Below are 12,082 nucleotides of genomic sequence, written 5' to 3'. Positions count from 1 at the left end.
TTTTTTTTTTTTTTTTTTGGTTGTTTGTTCTCTGGTACCAGGGATCAAACTCTGGACCTTGCGCTTGCTAGGCAGGTATGGCACCACTAAGCTAAATCACCAGGTGGAGTTGTTTTTAATACAAGCATAACTAGTTTATTTTGACTATATAAAAATAATACAGTCTTTCCCCACTGGCATAAGAAACTGTTACTATTATTCAGAATTATGAACCCAGATTTTTCCTTGTGTTTGTCACTTAGCTATCTTTTGCCACACTATTACTTACTTCCTTTGGGGGCTTTTCCTGATGATGGGGCACCAATAAAACTCCATTATGATGTGCTGTGGATTTAACCATACACACAATAGCCCCCTGTGCCTGGAGCTATCCACCCAGTGTACCATATGAAATGTTACCCTTGCCCTCTGGTACCACTGTTCTGTGTTCTGTGCAAGTAGCTGAGCTCTACATGAAGCCATCCCTGACACCTGTCCCATCCTGTGGTCTCCAGAATGGACCTGTACTGTAGCACAACATGGTGCACTATTTATTCACATATAGAAAAGTGAATTTCTGGGAGAGGGCGTCCTCTATTACCCACATCTCCTCTCCCAGTATCTAGTACATTAGCCAAGAGCTGCTAACTGGAAGCAATTACAGAGAGGATGGATAGACAGATGTATTTACAGGTTTGCTTACACCTAGCACTATCTAGAGTCACAAAGAACTCTGTCTTTATAACTGACTTCATATTATCATTTCCATGTTTTAAAACCCCTAGGACAGCTGCCAATTAGTGTATTATAGTAAAGTAAGAGAAAGATGAATTGGTTGCTGAAAGCCTTTAAATGTTGTTCAACAATGCTCAAGGCAAATGATGTACAGACATTAATACCCAAAATAACACAGATTAAAGAAATGTACTCTTGGTAGTCATTAAAGTATCATTTTAGAAAAATGACTCCCAACTTTTTTAGAAGTGCCATATTTTTAACTGATAAATGAATTCTATGATAACCCTCATTCCAGCCCTCAAATATGGTTCTTTTATCTATTTACTTTTTTAAAAACCTAGGTAAATTTTCACCTGACATATTTTCTTCTATTCTACTTTTCTCCTAGTAAGTGGCAAGCCCAGAAGGAGCGATGCTGGTTAATCCACTTGTTCTCAGCCTGGCTGCTTATCAGAATCCCTTGGGGAGTTTTACTAAACTACAGATGCCTGGGCCTCACCCCGAAAGCTTCTAACTTCATTGACCTGGGGTGTGGTCCGGGTATTTTTAAAATCCCATGATCAGCATTGGAAACTGCTACATTAGTCAAATGATCCACTGGAAAGAATGTGGGATTAAAAGAGGCTTATTCATTCACTCAGTACACAACCTTGAAGCCATCTCCCTATATACTGGACACTATTCTGAGGCCTGCAATGCAGAGATGAATAAAACACAGCTCTAGAGAGATTACAGTCTGATGAAAGGAAAAGAAAATTACTTAAGTGCTATGACTGAAGGAAGCAGGGGCCATGGCAGGTCAAAAGAAGAGGAATTAATCCAGGCTAAGTGGGTTAGAGAATTCTCCTTGGAAGAGATACGTTCTCCTGGATCTTGAACAATAGACAGCATTTAGCCTGGTAAGGAAAGGACACCAAAGACATTCAATGGAGAGCAAAGCATTCATGAAGTACACCATTATGGTGCTGGCTGGGCAGGTGGGAGAGGAAGTGGTGGAAAATGAAGGGGAAAGGAGCTGGCAGCCATCTCATGGCTATACAAAGGGCCTCAGATCTGACATCCAAGTCACCACAAGGTCAGAGCCAGTAGGCTACATATGACCCAAGAGATACAGCAATACCTGAAGTATGTTGTGACTGAATACCACACACCTTGCAATGAACCTCTTGGCTTCTTTAGATCCTTTTCCTGCCCACCACCATGAAGATATGGCCTCTGGGAACAAGGCAAAGAGTAACTTACAGAGCTTTAGCTCGTCCCTAATCTCTATCTTTATTCCCCTTGTCAGAGGCTGTCTCACATAAATATACCAACCTGTGAAAAATAAGGTACTGTCATGCAAACACAGCTTCCAGGCAAGTCCCTGAAATCCCCTCCCACTGCAGCATCCACCCCAAACCCAAACCCCTCCTTGCCAGGATATTGTGGCACAGCTCACAGCTTCTCCACAAGACCACATACCGTCAAATTCTGGCTCTACTACTTAGCAGCACCGAGACCCTGGACAAGTTGTTTACTTTACCTAGGCCTCAGTTTTCTCATCTGCAAGGTGGAAATGCAACTAGTTCCTCTTGCACAAACCTATTTTTTAAAAAGCTTCCAAGGAGATTATAATGAAATTGAGACCCACTGGCTTATTGAAAAGAACATGCAATTCTGACACGGTTTTCATTGTAACTGGGCTTACCAGGAGAAGCTAAGTAAAAAGCTGTTATGGGCTGGAGGAGAGGGGAGGTAGCATGAGGCAGTGGATTCCATTCCCAGTGCTCAAATACGCTGATGTGTGGCTTGAGAAAGGTCTAAGACCGTCAGATGAAGATTCCCATCATTCCTCCCCAGGCTGTGACAGCCTTACCTTTTCCAAGCCTGCACCTGTGATTCCTACTGCAGTCATTCTCTCCCCCTCTCCCTGCATCTTCATCACGGTGCTTGAGTACACTCAGCTGCACTCTACTTCTGTCTGCTTCATCCCCAAAAGCTACATCCACTTTCCATTCTGATACTTTCTGGGAACCCGGGCTTGACTGCTTGATGCTCCCCTGCTTATTCACCCACACCCTGTGTTTTTAACCAGGACTACCATTGACCCTGGTCCCAATCAGAGTGAAAAGAGAATTTCTCAGGGCTAAAACTCTGTCTCCAAAAACAGAAGACTTGGGACTGGGGACAGATCAGCCTTCTTGAAGACTGAGGTAAAAAGCAGCTTCTCTGAGCTGAAGCTGCTACACGCTATGCCCCATCTTCCCCCTTCCCACTCCAACTAATTAAGCAGCAAAATATCTAGTCACCGAGAAGAAAATTAAACAATTAAATGTTGCAATTTTGCCCTTTTTCATTTTGAGAATTTCACACAAAAGGCCCTCAGGTTGACCCAAGGGTTAGAAAACAATTATTTTAAAACTTGCTCTTATAAATTAAATCATGGTTCAGTAGCACTAATTCTAAGTGCAATAAAAGGTCATTGAAAGGTTTGGGCAGGGGTTCAGATATAATCAAAATTGAGTCCCCATTTTCCAAGAGGCCTTTCTGGTTACCACGCAGCAAATAAAATGCAGGAGGCAAAGCTGAAAGCCGAGAAGCCAGATAGGAGGCTACTGCAGACGGCCAGGCACAAGACTGCGGAAAGATGGGCCTGGGTGATGGCAGTGGGGATCAACAAAACTGAGCAGACTCATAAGATATTTTGGAGATAGGATTAACAGGACTTGCTGATGGATTTGATTATGTGGGAGACTAAAGGAGGAATTGAGGAGGATTCCTAATTCTGGCGTAAATCTTTGGAAAATGGGAAAGACTAGCAAAAACAGAATCTTTGTACATACCTGGGAGGTGCTGTAACTATGCAGCAGTAAAAAGGAAAAGGCAAGTGCAACACCCACCAGATGGGACAGTGGAAGAGCCAAGAGCCTGGCAAGATCTGACATCTAGGTTTGCATTCAAGGAGCATCTAATAGCCTGGAGTGGAGTCTCAAACACCAATGTGACCTCCCCTGGTGCCCAATCTTCCATCAACTGGATATTTTTCAGAGGATCAAGACAGGTTCAAGCATGAGACAAGAAAAAAGAAACAAGGTATTGCAGTAGGTAGAGCCTGGGTGCTAGTAGTGAAGCAATGGGTCAGATCCTAGAACCCAGGATCGAAGCCAGGATGCGAGGAGTAAAGGTCCTCCTGCCTGAGATGTATTCCCAGGGCCCAGCACAGTGCCTGACAGTGTTGGAGCCCTAAATATTTGTGAAATTGCTTTATGTACTTAGTGAATACTTATACAATGCTTACTGTGTGCCAGGTATCATTCTAAGTGCTTTAACTATATTAACTTGTTTAATCTTCTCAGCAACACTATGAAGTAAGACCATTGTTGGCCCCCTCTTTCAGATTAAACTAAGGCATGATGAACACACCTATGATGACTTAAATGCACAATTACATTAAGATGGTGATGACCCTGTTTTTGTTTGTCCTCTACTGGATTTAGGCAGGACTATGTCTGGAATATCCAACCAGGGGGGATCCTAAGGCATTCCTATACTTCATTTAGTACTGACAGGTTACCTTCCAGAGTGGCTGTTCCACCACAGATATCACCGACAGGACATGGGGTTCCCATTGTTCACTTCATCACCAATACTTGTCATCATCCATGTTCTCATTTTTGCCATTTAGATGAATACAAAACAATAACTTGTTTTTATATAATATTCTCCTGTTACAGGTAAGGTTCCGTATCTGTTCACACAATATATATTTGCTAGACTTTCTTCTCTATACCTGAAAAAATAACTTACTTGTATCTTTTGACCATGTCTCTGTTGGGTTTCTTATCTTGTTGATTTTCAGCACATCATCATATACTCTTTATATTAATTCTTCGGTGATTTTAAAAATTGCAAATACCTTATCCTCTGTCAGTTAAACCTATCTATGACCTTTCCACACTTTGCATGGTAAATAATAGAGATTGTTGGTAAAATGACATTCTCTTTCCTCTAAAAGAAGGCCTTCAGGTCTCGTAATTGCAAAACCATTCCTTCACCAAACCGTGAGACACAAAGACTAAGGAAAGAACCTGAGAAATAAATCTGAAGTCCCACTTCCCAGACCACTAAACTGGTGATTAAGGAATGCTTTTGGTGTATTCTATTAATAAGCTGAAGCCATTTTTTTAATCCCAGTTTGTTCTCACAAAGAATCTGAGGAAGTGTATAAGAAAACAAGCAATAAAATTGAAAAATATAAATTTAAAAAATCAGGAACAAGGGACACACAGCAGAATAGAAGGTCAAGATCAGGAAGAAACTAAAAATTCAGATATGTAGGCCACAGGGTCCTACAAAGTTATTAATGCTGAGCCAAAAATTTGTCTCTGAGCTTCTTGGCAACCAGAGGGAAAAGGGAAAAGGTAATACAATCAGAATGTTCAACAATATTCTCTTTGTTGATAAAAAAACATACAAGTTCCTCACGGGAAGATAAGATTTTCCTGGCCCTGAGTCCCAAAAGAGTATCTCAGGTGAGTATCGTGGTGGGATGGTTTCCTCACCAATGTCTCCATGGTAGAAACAATGGATCTTCTTCCTTTTAACATCTCTCCATGAAACCAATGGCTACCAAATTGTGATCGCTTAACACATAGAAAGCAACCCAGTTTCCCATCTACCAGCAAAATGAGAAAAGGAAAAAAAAAAAGAAGCAAAGAAGAAAAAAGCAAGTCCATTCAAGTATGTACTCTTTGACGGTCTAGAGTTTAAGAATCAAACAAAACAATGGAAAAAAGTAATGGCATGTTAGTGATGATAACACTAGCTGCTATAACAAAAAGAACTCTGAAAATCTCAACAGCTTAACACAAAAGAAATTTATTTCTTACTCAAAAACCAAAATGAGAACCAAGCTCCATCCATCTTAGGACCCTGACATATTTTACAAATGGCAAAAGAACATGGAGGACCATGCAGGCCTGGAAACAACACCACCTCACTTGAGCTCCCATTATACTGTCTACTACTTAGCAACATGGCCAATCCTAACTGTTAGAGAAACTGTAAGCATTTATTGCTCCACCACAAATTATTTGTTGTGTCACTCAAACATTTCTTCATAACTTCGATTCTCTAAACCAGGGCCCAGCAGCCGAAAGCATGCAGGTGAAAGCTACCCCACCACCTGTTTTCATATGGCCCATGAGGTAAGAAAGCTTTGCTCATTTTTTAAAGGCTGGAAAAAGTGAAAAGAATAACATGTTGTGACACATTAAAACGGTATGAAACTAAAATTTCAGCCTCCATAAATAAAGTTTTATTGAAACACGGCTACATTCATTCATTTATATTTTATCTATGGCTACTTTTGCACCACACACAAATTGAATTGAATAGCTGCAAGAGATACCATATGACTGGGAAAGTAAAAAATATTTACTCTCTGGGCCTTTACAGGAATGGTTTGCCAACCCATATTTTAAACTACTAAGTTTGTAAGAGTTGAGCAACGGGTATTTCCAGCCAGTGGCCTGAAACACAAATATGTCTGACTGGAGGTTTGAATTAGCTGATGGTAAAACTGATACTTCCTGGGAACACTGGGAAGGCTGAACAGGCTCCTGGCCATTACTCTATATGCAAAATTGGATCACGAAGAACTTGTAGGTGAAGCTAGAATTTTACTTCAGAAGCATTTCTAATCCATACTAGTTAAAAAGCAGCTAACCAGTCAGTTTTACATTAACAAGTGAAGAAACATTGCTTTCCAATTTTTGCAAGTAAGAAAGGATTTCTTTAACAGAATTATTAGATATTACAGGAGCCTGGCTTGTTTTTCTTAAATAATTTATCATTCTCTTACAGAAAGGGTACTATAATCTGGGTGTGGTTTTTAGTTTAATTCAAATGGTAAAAAGGCAAAGGGTAACATTAAGAATCATATTTCAAGAAACCAAATATCAAGGAGTTTATTTATAGGTACTGTAGTTTCCTGATGATTGGGTTTGTGTTTCTTTGTTTCTTGATAACCCAAGAATCCTATCAAAAACAAAAGTAACTTCTTTCTATCAGAATGCCTTGTTGACCTCAAATATTGACTGATAGCATTTCTTTCTATTTAAGTTTGAAAATAGAAATAGGTTTACAGTGACTATGTGCTGCTAATACCTACACAAAACCAATTTAAAGAGGAACAAAATATATCAAAATAAGGTAGAAAACATTCAGCATTAATGTCAATAGCCTGCCCCCTCCCATCCCTCATCCCTGAGGATTCCAGTGGCATAAAGCATAAACCTCAGGGTGAAGGTTGTCTTTTAGCCACTAGCTATAGTTACCAGCCCTGGAGAGCCAGGCTGAGACCAGGACTGTCCCAAATTTGGAGCTGGCCTCAGAGGTCACTGTTTCTGGGTCCACACCAAGCTCTTTGTTTTATGTTAGAGGAAACAACACAGACTGGATACAAACTTGCCCAAGCCACACAGCCAGGGAGCAGCCGCACTGACGTTCAGACTCCAATCAGCCCATTTCCTGTCCTGTTGCTCTTCCTCTATACCACAATTCATCCTCCCACACAATGGCTCTCTCCGACGGTCACTGACTCAAGCACAGATTATGTACCCTCTTTCTAAGGTAGATACACTCAACTCCAGTACCACCTACAGCATGCATCGCTTCCCAACGTGGCCTATAAAACAGAAGCCCTGTTGGCTCTGCAGGGCTGCAAACATCTCACCATGACTTTTGGCAAGACCTGAGTTTAGCCCAGTTCTTTGGCCAAAAGCTCAGATGTCTCTCACCTTTCTCATAGTACCACAGTGGTTAACCATGGCTCTTTTCCTCCCTCTTCACCGCCCTCTTTTTCTTCTGTGGGATCTGTTCATATTTCATTTTCTCATAGTACACTGGGACACAGTACCCCAAAACTACACAGTCTCACCACTCCTGCAGAGCGTAATTCCCAGGCAACCAGTTGTACCACCATGTTTTTCTCCCTGTATTGGGGATTGAACCCAAGGCCTTCTTTCATACTGAGCTACATACATGCCTTTTTTCTTTTCTTTGGTTTGTTTTTTGTTTGTTTTTTGAGACAGGGTCTCATTAAGTCACGACATTGCCCAAGCTAGACTTGAACTTTCAATCCTCTTGACTCAGTCTCAAAAAGTGCTGGGATTACAGGCATGCACTTTTACTTTACTATTCCAAGTTTCTGTGTGAAAATCCAGGACATGTTTATACATTTATTTCTGCTAACACAATATTTTTTACAGTAACTAAGACAATGATGAAATTCTGTCAATTTTTAAATATTTGTTAAATTCTAAAATATCACAATGAGGCCCACTTCCTCTTGAAAGGTTGTTTAGGGGAAAACTAATCAACCCAACTTTATTCAGTGTCACTTGACAAAACTAAAAAGTAATCTCTAATTTCCTTCAATTTTTGAATGGGACCAGAGCTCAACTAATAGCACTGATTTACTTAAAATAAAAATAATGGCTCTGGGCCAGGGATTTAGCTCAGGGATGCCACCGCCTGCCTCGAAAGCACAAGGTCCTGAGTTAGATCCCGGTACCAAAATAATAATAAACTACTACTAATAATAATAATAACGGCTCTTTAGTCTCGGCAACGCAAGCGAGATGACGAAGGGAGCATCATCGTTTGGAAAGCGTCGTAATGAGACGCACACGTTGTGCCGCCGCTGTGGCTCTAAGGCCTACGCCTTCAGAAGTGGACATGAGGCAAATGTGGCTACCCTGCCAAGCGCAAGAGAGACCATAACCAGAATGCAAAGGCGAAAAGGCGAAAAGGCGAAAAACCACCGGAACTGGGAGAATGCGGCGCCTAAATTTTGTGTATCGCAGATTCGGGAATGGACTCCGTGAAGGAGCAACACCTAAGGCCCAGAGAGCAGCTGTTGCAGCATTCAGTTCATCCTGAGAATTTCAATGATTACTCAAAATCAATGCTTTGGTTTTAAAAGGAAAAAAAAAAAAAGAATGCAACGATCTCTCTTCACTCTCTGGCTCCCCACTGCAGAATCCTATGGTCTCTAATTAACAGTGATTTATATTATGCAAAGGGAATAGCAACTTTTTTTTTTTCTCATCAGTTCCCAAAACGTACAATCTTACCTCAGTGCTGCCTCCACACCAAACCAAAGATTTTAAAATCTAGAAGGGGCAAACACTAAAATCCTGATTTCCAAAGTGTCGCCTGGTAACGAATGAAGTTTTTTTTTTTCAAGAAGTTTAACTATGATGCGTGGTTATCCTGCACATCTTCCGCAGTTTCTGATTTCTTTACCTAGACCTAGCAAACATCAAAGAACTGTGGAGAGGGCCAGGGATTTAGCTCAGTGGTTCTGCCTCCTGCCTCGCAGGCACAAGGACCCAAGTTCGATCCCCGGTACCCGACCCCCAAAAATTAGAAGTGGATTCATCTAGTCTTGGGCTCTTTAGTTGGTAGATTCTTTATTGCTGTGTCAATTTCATTGCTTGTTATTGGGTTGTTAAGCATATTTATATCTTCTTGGGCTAGTTTTGGTAGTATATGTGTCTAGAAATTTGTCTACTTCAAAATTTTCTAATTTGGAATATAATTTTTCAAAGTAGTTACTGTACTACCTTCTGTATTTTGACAATGTATGCTGTGATTTCACTTTTAACTAGACTATCTTCTATACCTTTGTAGACTCCCTTATAAAACTGAATAATAGTGACATTTACCTCATCTGTTTTGTGAGAATAAATGATACAGATAAATATGTACGTATTTAAAGGGAGAAGAACACTTTTTTATTGTTTGGAAAATTTGATTGCCATCTATGGTGACCTATTGTTTCCAGTAGCTGTTACTCTTACACCCCTGTGGGAAGAGTGATTAGTTCTCTCCCCACTTACCTTATGCAACGAAACTGATCCCAGATGCCAATTTTCTTCCCAGCCCATAGTGTGAAGAAATTATAGAAAGATACAGCTTTAAAGCAGTGGCGCACACCTATAATCCTAGCACTCGGGAGGCTGAGGCAGGAGGATCGCTGTGAGTTCGAGATAAGCTTTACGATTTGGCAGTTTGAGTGTGTATTTAAAATTTTCCTTGGCCAATGACTGATGAAGTATGAATGACAGTATTCATTGCAATATTATTTATAATGTACAAGATTTGAAGTATGTAAAAATTGTAATGTTAAAAAAGAGGGACCCAAAAAAGAAAGATACAGCTTTCAGGAAATGTGAGCATTTAGAATCTTATTTCTTCCTTTTCCATGACTAAATTTAAAAAAGAAGTCCATTTGTCATACCACCAAAGATCCAAGGAGGCCAAGCCAGTATTCCAGAATCAATGGGAGATAAAGTAACTCCATCATCAATCAGGTCAGCAAATCCATATTTAAAGATAATTTTTAAATCTTAAGCTGTCTCATACATTGAAAAATTCAAATAAGATATATTTTAAATCTTAAGGTAGAAAGAAAAGGGACAGTAAGCTTTACCAGATTTGGCAGTTTGAGTGTGTATTTAAAATTTTCCTTGGCCAATGACTGATGAAGTATGAATGACAGTATTCATTGCAATATTATTTATAATGTACAAGATTTGAAGTATGTAAAAATTGTAATGTTAAATAAGGGAAGGATAAAGTAAATTATGACATATCCCATAGTGGAATACATAACTATCAACATTAATTAGCAATCATAAATTTATTATCATGTAAAGATAGCTATATTAATGTGAAAAAAGGATTGTTATTGGGTGTGGTGGCAAATGCCTGTAATCCCAGCACTCAGGAGGCTGAGGCAGGAGAACTGCCACAAGTTCAAGGCCAGCCTCAACAACACAGTGAGTTTAAGGTAGTTAGTTAGCCTGAACTACATAGCAAGACCCTGTCTCAACAAACAAAAAAAGAAAGAACAAGGATTATCATTAATCATAAATATCATTAATAATGTTATGATACCAGTTTGGAAAAAAAACTATGGCAAAAATCATATTTCACATGTATTGGAATACATAAAATGTTGGAAGGACATACATCAAAATAATAATGTTCATTTATGAGTAATAGAATTATGGGGATTGCTTATATTTTCTAAATGTCTTGCATTAACATTACAGTGTTTACTTGTTTAAATAAAAAGTATAGAGTCCATCAGAAAGAGCTTCACTCAAAATGGTATTAAGAAGCTGCCTTCAATTGTGTGGTACATTAGCTCTGCAGCAGTGTATCTCATAACCTGGTAATGCTAGATAAGTGAGAAATTGCTTTATTTTCCTCCCATCCCTGGGTAAACTGAGTCATCAACTAAAGTCAGAGGCAGAACTAAACTCAGAATACAAAAGTCCAAAATTTCAATTCCTGTTACTAAAGTTCAGTTCCTCATGTATTGAATAACTATCACTATATCCAGCTAGAATTTAAAGAACCTAAAGATAGATCATGACTCTCAGAGACTACAGTTACTAGACAATAAGGAACTCAAAAAAATTGTTTTAGAGATAGTTCTATAAGAAAAATATGTGTGAGGACTGAGGCTTTAGCTCAGTGGCACCATGCCTGTCTCACAAGTATATATGCAACATATATGTTGAGAATTGCAACTCAGCAATATAAAACCTGGGGAAACAATGCAAAGCAACTAGATTGAAAAGCATGGAAAAGGGCAGACTAGCTACATGTTCAGGGGTGTATATAAGCTGCCACAAACCCAGCTGATCTTGAAGTTAGCTTCCTGTGAACAAAAAGGGGACCATGAAGACTTACAATCCTGTTGTTCCGCTTTCTATCCTATGAAAGTGACCAACTAGACTAAGTGACTGAGTTTGACCCTGGTACCAAAAAAAATTTTTAAATAATAAAAAAATATGTATGTGTGGACAGATTTCCTTCTCTCAGGGAGTTAGGGAAGAATTACTGAGCAATGAAAGGACACAGCTGGGACTTAATATCAAAAAGGTAAATTCTTAAGGCCAAATGATTGCATTACCTTAGGAAATGAACTCTATATAGTACAAAGTGAATGAAGCAAGTTGCAAAACAATACATCTGTGTTATATACACATTCTACACACACATGCTCCAGGTTGCACGGGCGTATCAATATGGTAGCAGTGAAAATCTACAGATAGGGGGTATTATCTACCATATTCAGTTCTACTAAAATGAACCTAAGTGGTGCATTACAAATGGGTAAATGGGGGAAACTTATTCATGGTGACTAAATAGAAGCTTGCAATCACTGGGCATGGTGGCGCACGCCTGTAATCCCAGTACTCAGGAGGCTGAGGCAGGAGGATTGCTGTGAGTTCAAGACCAGCCTGGGCTACATAGTGAGTCCCAGGTCAGTCTCAACTACACAGTGAGACGCTGTCTCAAAAAA

The 12,082-nt window shown here is 39.7% G+C and overlaps 1 long non-coding RNA gene and 1 pseudogene across 1 annotated transcript in view; one reads left to right on the top strand and one right to left on the bottom strand.

Annotated features, from left to right (window-relative positions):
* Window positions 1–12,082, bottom strand: part of LOC104850224 — a 43,915-nt gene that overhangs the window by 23,556 nt on the left and 8,277 nt on the right. The gene's annotated exons all lie outside the window — the stretch shown is intronic.
* On the top strand, window positions 8,337–8,640 carry LOC104850223 (annotated as a pseudogene).

The sequence above is a fragment of the Fukomys damarensis genome, unplaced genomic scaffold (genome assembly GCF_012274545.1).
Source record: "Fukomys damarensis isolate Sample0158 unplaced genomic scaffold, DMR_v1.0_HiC HiC_scaffold_26, whole genome shotgun sequence".
Classification (NCBI taxonomy): Eukaryota; Metazoa; Chordata; class Mammalia; order Rodentia; family Bathyergidae; genus Fukomys; species Fukomys damarensis.
The sequence above is the reverse complement of the archived record's forward strand: the minus strand, read 5'-3'. Positions and strand labels throughout refer to the sequence as shown.